Genomic DNA, 6,085 nt, shown 5'->3' on the forward strand with positions numbered 1-6,085 from the left:
GTTTCTGTGTTTGTTTGTGTCGCGAGTATTTGCAGCGCGTTTCTGTGTTTGTTTGTGTCGCGAGTATTTGCAGCTCGTTTCTGTGTTTGTTTGTGTCGCCAGTATTTGCAGCTCGTTTCTGTGTTTGTTTGTGTCGCGAGTATTTGCAGCTCGTTTCTGTGTTTGTTTGTGTCGCCAGTATTTGCAGCTCGTTTCTGTGTTTGTTTGTGTTGCGGGTATTTGCAGCGTGTTTCTGTGTTTGTTTGTGTCGCCAGTATTTGCAGCTCGTTTCTGTGTTTGTTTGTGTCGCGAGTATTTGCAGCTCGTTTCTGTGTTTGTTTGTGTCGCGAGTATTTGCAGCTCGTTTCTGTGTTTGTTTGTGTCGCGAGTATTTGCAGCTCGTTTCTGTGTTTGTTTGTGTCGCGAGTATTTGCAGCTCGTTTCTGTGTTTGTTTGTGTCGCGAGTATTTGCAGCTCGTTTCTGTGTTTGTTTGTGTCGCGAGTATTTGCAGCTCGTTTCTGTGTTTGTTTGTGTCGCGAGTATTTGCAGCTCGTTTCTGTGTTTGTTTGTGTCGCGAGTATTTGCAGCTCGTTTCTGTGTTTGTTTGTGTCGCCAGTATTTGCAGCTTGTTTCTGTGTTTGTTTGTGTCGCGAGTATTTGCAGCTCGTTTCTGTGTTTGTTTGTGTCGCCAGTATTTGCAGCTTGTTTCTGTGTTTGTTTGTGTCGCGAGTATTTGCAGCTCGTTTCTGTGTTTGTTTGTGTCGCCAGTATTTGCAGCGCATTTCTGTGTTTGTTTTGTGTTGCGAGTATTTGCAGCACGTTTCTGTGTTGGTTTGTGTAGCCAGTATTTGCAGCTTGTTTCTTTGTTTGTTTGTGTTGCAAACACGTATTTGCAGCGCGTTGCTGTGTTTGTTTGTGTTGCGAGTATTTGTAGCGTGTTTCTGTGTTTGTTTGTGTTGCGAGTATTTGCATGGAATGTGTCGCCAAACCAATAAAAAATATTCTCTGTATTTCAAATATCCGAACTGCCCCCAGTGGCGGTTAAAGATCTTCACATGAGAAACATAATACATCATCGTGATAAAATGAGGAATACAAACATAATATACGACTATAAAAATTTAAACCTAAACACTCGTGCCAAAGAAATCGAATGGAGTTTCAAAAGCGCAGCAGTGTGGGATCATTTTTAGGGTACAGCAAATTTGGAGGGCAGTTCAGAAACGTGAAAGAAACAACAATTCAACTTGCTATTGTCGTCCCTGTGACATTAGGTTGAAATAAACAGCTATTTAGATTTTTGTTCAACTTAAGCAGCACAAAGATTAGCAGTGTTAGCCGGCTAATATGTCTTAAGGGGGTGACACAGACCTCAGCGAGAGATTGTAAAGTAATACCCACGGTGGCCTTTTCTGCTGCTCAACGTTTCCTGTAAATACGGAGAGAACTGGAAACGGGCATAACGGGAATAACTTTGAGACAGACAGCTCAGACTCAGCGGGGAAGCTGAATAGAAAGCTAAATGAAGGGAGGGTGGGGGGGGACAGAGAAAAAGGGGCAATGAAAGCAGTAGGTGCTGACAGTACAGGAGAGAAGAGGCAGCAGAAGTTATTCTACTTTAGATCTTCAGTTCCTGGCAGATGGTTGACGGGCCTTCTAATGACTCACATCAGGTTGATCACGCCACCTTCAAGCAGATCCAGGATCAGTCGCAAGCCCCTCGATCAGAGTGATGACTGCGAATGAGTCACAGTGTGATGATCTCAGCTGATCACAGCAAGCTTTTATCCTCTTACCTGACCTTTATTCAATTACACAGATACACACACACACACACACACACATATGCAAAAGTATGAAAGCAAAGTGAACATTTTAAATATTGTGTAGGTATGTAAAAAAGGTTTTTTCACATTCCTACCTCCTTAAAGGGATAGTTCTCCCCAAAATAATAATTGTCATCCTATATGTTGTTTAATATGACATTCAATATAATCCATATCTGTGGGGTTTTGTGTCCAGACAATGTAAGTAAATTGATGTCAACGGGGGGCAATGTTGTTTTTTTACCAGTGTTCTTCAGAATATCTTCTTTTGTGTTCTGTTGAGGAAAGAGGGTGAGTACATGATAAAAGAAAAAAGCATACCTTTAAATACAATCAAACATTTTTAGTATTCTCTCAAAATCATTAGGTTTTGATTAAAGCAAGGGGGATATACCAAACGTTATTAAAAGTTCGCTTGCAGATAGCGGTTTAATTTCTTACTCCATTTCATCATTTCTGGTTCCCTGGGAGAGTATGGAGTATTTATGTTTATTTCAATATTTGAACGTACAATAAGTGCATGAGTTTATGTAAATTCCCCTTTGAATGTACATGCATAATGACGTTAAATTCTTTAGGTGTTGTCTATAGAAAGTATTTCTCTTACTATCATGGAATGTACACAACTGGACACTTATGTCAGATATTATAGTGAATGAAAGATTTATGATCTAGGTGGACCTTCGTTCCATCCGGTCCGCCAGACATAGCCTAATAAACCATTTAGAACTTTTGACTATGTTGGTAGTTTAAATGAACAGCGCGTCTTCACTATGGAGAATCACATCACACGTGCTCTCAGTAACATTTATGTAATTTATCTTTTGCCGCTATATCCTCTAATATCTTTATTTAGCGCCAAACGCGCTTCCTTTTAACCCTTACCGCTCTGTGCGCGCTGCTTCTCTCCCGCTAAAGCCACGCCGCATGAAGAGCAACAAACACGTGCTTAATTTGACAACACTTGTGCAGACATGCAGAGCAGGTAAACGGATGCACAACAGTAAACAAAATGCAGCGAATATTAAAGCATTTGTTTGCGTCAATCTGTTTTCTGTTTGCTATATGTCTCCAACCTTTCAACCAGATTTGTGAAATTGTATTAACCATAACGTTCTTATATGCACTTAGCATTATTGATCAGCATGTAAACATTTGTGACATCTCATAATCAAATTGATTGTTATAACAAGCATCAAAGATTAATTTCAAGCATTGATTTCACTAAGATTTTGGTATTATTCAGTCAATATTGAAGATATTGTTATATTTTCACAGAATATTGTCATAATATGCATGTTGTCAGTAGTTTTTTATTTACAAATATTAATTATCAGACTTCTATTAAGGGGACATTCCTCTAAAACCACAGAGCTTGTACATAGGCTACATATATTTAAATATAAAATAAATGGCCTGATAAAAAATATTATTAAATATTTATTTATTTTCTAATAACAAATTGTCCCGACCTCCGTTTGGAAGAAAATATAAAGACCGCTCCTCTGGAAACTTTAATTGAATACCCCTGATCTAGGTCATTGCTGCAAATGTTCAGCTGATGTTGCAGCTTGTGGAGACCATGTTTAGACACAATGTTTGTAAATCAAACGTATACTGTATGCAGTACGCATATTGCTGTTTGCTTTGGAAATAAGCCACATGACCATCTGCAGAGGTTTTTTAAATTATGTGTCAAAATATTATTCTGTTCGCCAAGAGAATGGTGGTCAATAAAATATTTGTATCAAGTTTAATGTTGGTCAAGGTGTGATTGTAGCTGATGTTGGCACAGAAAGAGCAGGTTGGAGTTCTTGTACACTTGTGTGTGGGTGGAAGAATGAAGGTCCAGCTGAATGCCAATCTACCCTCCTTCATTTTTAAGCTATTTTCTTGCGATTTATGATAGTCTTCTATACTAGGACTTCCAATGGTGGATTTACAGTGCATAGTACTGAAAAATATGTTCAATAATGAGAACTGAGACATTCTTTATACAAACAAGCACAACAAAACACACAACATAAAACATAAAGAGATCTTTTTTCAAATTAAATTGTGAGATACAGTACACTAATTGCAGATTATGTAGTTAAAGTACTGTGTTGTCTCAACCACCCATGGTTAGGTGAAATAGGGACATTTGCTAGGTGACATTTGGGTTTGTTCATATACAATCCAACATTAGATTTAAACAACCCAGGGTTTTTTAGAATGTGATCATTTGTAAGTCTACAACACTCTTCCGTTCATACATCTACAAAAACTCTTAGGGACTCCTTTTAATTTCAGAAATTCAGTGTGGTTTCACTCTCATAACCCAACTGTGTTTGAAAAAAGAGAAAGAAAAAGTGTTCAAGAAGGAAAGTGAAAGATAAACAATGTGAATTCCGAAAATAGTGATTCATGTGATAAACATTACTCAAATATCAATGTTACTTAAATAGATTGTTATTAAACACACAAAGTATGAATAAAACACTTTAGACGTCACACATTACATATAAACCACATACATTCACGCTGCTGAATACTTACAAAACATCACTAGCGATGCGTGTTATTCTTCGAATATCCTAAACATCAACTTTTAACCAGAAACACCCCACAGTAGGTTTATCGTACATTAGAGGGAATTTCTAATGTCTGCCCCCAGTTGTCAGTAGTAAGGCGAGAGAAAAAGCCCCTGTTAACTGAGCTGAGACCCTTGCATTCAGCACACCCACACAGCCTGCGCTGTCAACTCCCCGATACTTCTCAAAGTGATAAGACACACACACAGATATCTCAATAATTTAACATGCAGACTAGCCAAATGTAATTCCCAGAGGTGAAAGGAAAGTGAAGGGGAGAGGTGCTCTGAAAGGGAAACAGAAAGAAGGAACGCATTTAATGTAGCAATTTAATCAGTTAAAAAGCCCCTAATGTCGAATTTCTTTGTCTTTGTTTGTGCGCTGCACGTCCTCTGGACAAAGTGGGCGAGAACACCGTGATTCAGCACTGTGGTCACATGACCATCAGGAGATCCCTCCACATCACAGTCACGTGATTGGCTGGAAGCATCTCCCACAGCCTAAGCTGCTTCCCAGAAACCTGAGCTCAGAGAAAGAGGGAGGGAGAGAGAGAGCATAGCAGCATAGTAGCATTGCACCACTGCTTACACTAAATATGTAATCTGTTTATATCCTGTTTAACCCTTCAATGTATTTTTGATAATTCTTTTCATGATCTAGGTAAAAAAGAAAATTATAACATGGCTCATTTTTTTTATAGACGTACATTCACTGAAGGCCTTAACCTACTGTAATAGCTGAAATCTCTAATAGGAGTTAGTTGATGCAAAGTTACCTATACTCAGTTTGATTTCCAAAATTGACTATTTGACTTTTTGTATTATGTTAGTTTAGCAATTATAATGTTCTACATAACAACATGCAACCACCATCTTTATAAATACGATTGCAGACGCACAGTCAACTGCTTGCAGGGTTGCCAAATCTGCATCTCAAAATCAGCCCCACAGCTATTAAAACTAGTCAAAAAACAGCCCAATGTCCCAAAATCCTTTCACTTTTAACCTGAGAAAAACAACCCACAGCAATCCCACAATGCACCATTTTATAAGTAAAAAATGTGAGTAAAAAGGTAGAGAACGTGATCAACATCTTATGAAACACACCATCTTTACACTCATGCACAAACAAACATGCTTAAATGACTAGCCTAGTAGCCTTGTAGAGTTCGGTTGAGAAAACACTGGAGTGGGTGGAAGGTGCTGGTGGTTTTACATCGTGGGGCCACAAGGGTCACGGTCCCGCCTCTAATACATCTGCTATTGGCATATCATAACCTTAATACAGCTTCACATGTTCTTGTACTGAATATATTAAATTTCAGGAAACGGTATTACTGGTAATTTATGTATGTGGTACCTAGTACATTTCCGTAAAATGCCACAGAATGATGACATTTTGTGAAGAGATCTGAAGAGTCTGAATACACATTAGATCAAGAATTTCTTCATTGGGGCTTGTTAAATGACATTATGGGGAAACTGAGCGTTGTTATTATGTTGTAATAACATAATATATTTAACATTTTACATCTATGTTCTTCATAGACAAGTACTTACAAGAACTATACAAATAGTATGCATGCAGAAAAATGAAAGAGTTAATAATTTTTGCATCCAGTTACATTAAATGCGGACTACAGCTGTTAACCTTAAAAAGTTCTGCAAAAGCATGATAAAACACTATAAACGTCCATATGACTTATT

At 38.0% G+C, this 6,085-nt stretch overlaps 1 long non-coding RNA gene across 1 annotated transcript; it reads right to left on the reverse strand.

Moving 5' to 3' along the window:
* Window positions 1-282: 282 nt before the first annotated feature.
* Window positions 283-4,555, reverse strand: LOC306904414. Its single transcript, XR_013787630.1, has 3 exons — window positions 4,345-4,555; window positions 1,902-2,081; window positions 283-1,781 (listed from the first exon to the last, which is right to left on the reverse strand). It is a non-coding gene; the product is annotated as an uncharacterized lncRNA (long non-coding RNA).
* Window positions 4,556-6,085: the final 1,530 nt, after the last annotated feature.

Source organism: Barbatula barbatula (assembly GCF_947034865.1).
Source record: "Barbatula barbatula genome assembly, chromosome: 15".
NCBI classification, from domain to species: domain Eukaryota; kingdom Metazoa; phylum Chordata; class Actinopteri; order Cypriniformes; family Nemacheilidae; genus Barbatula; species Barbatula barbatula.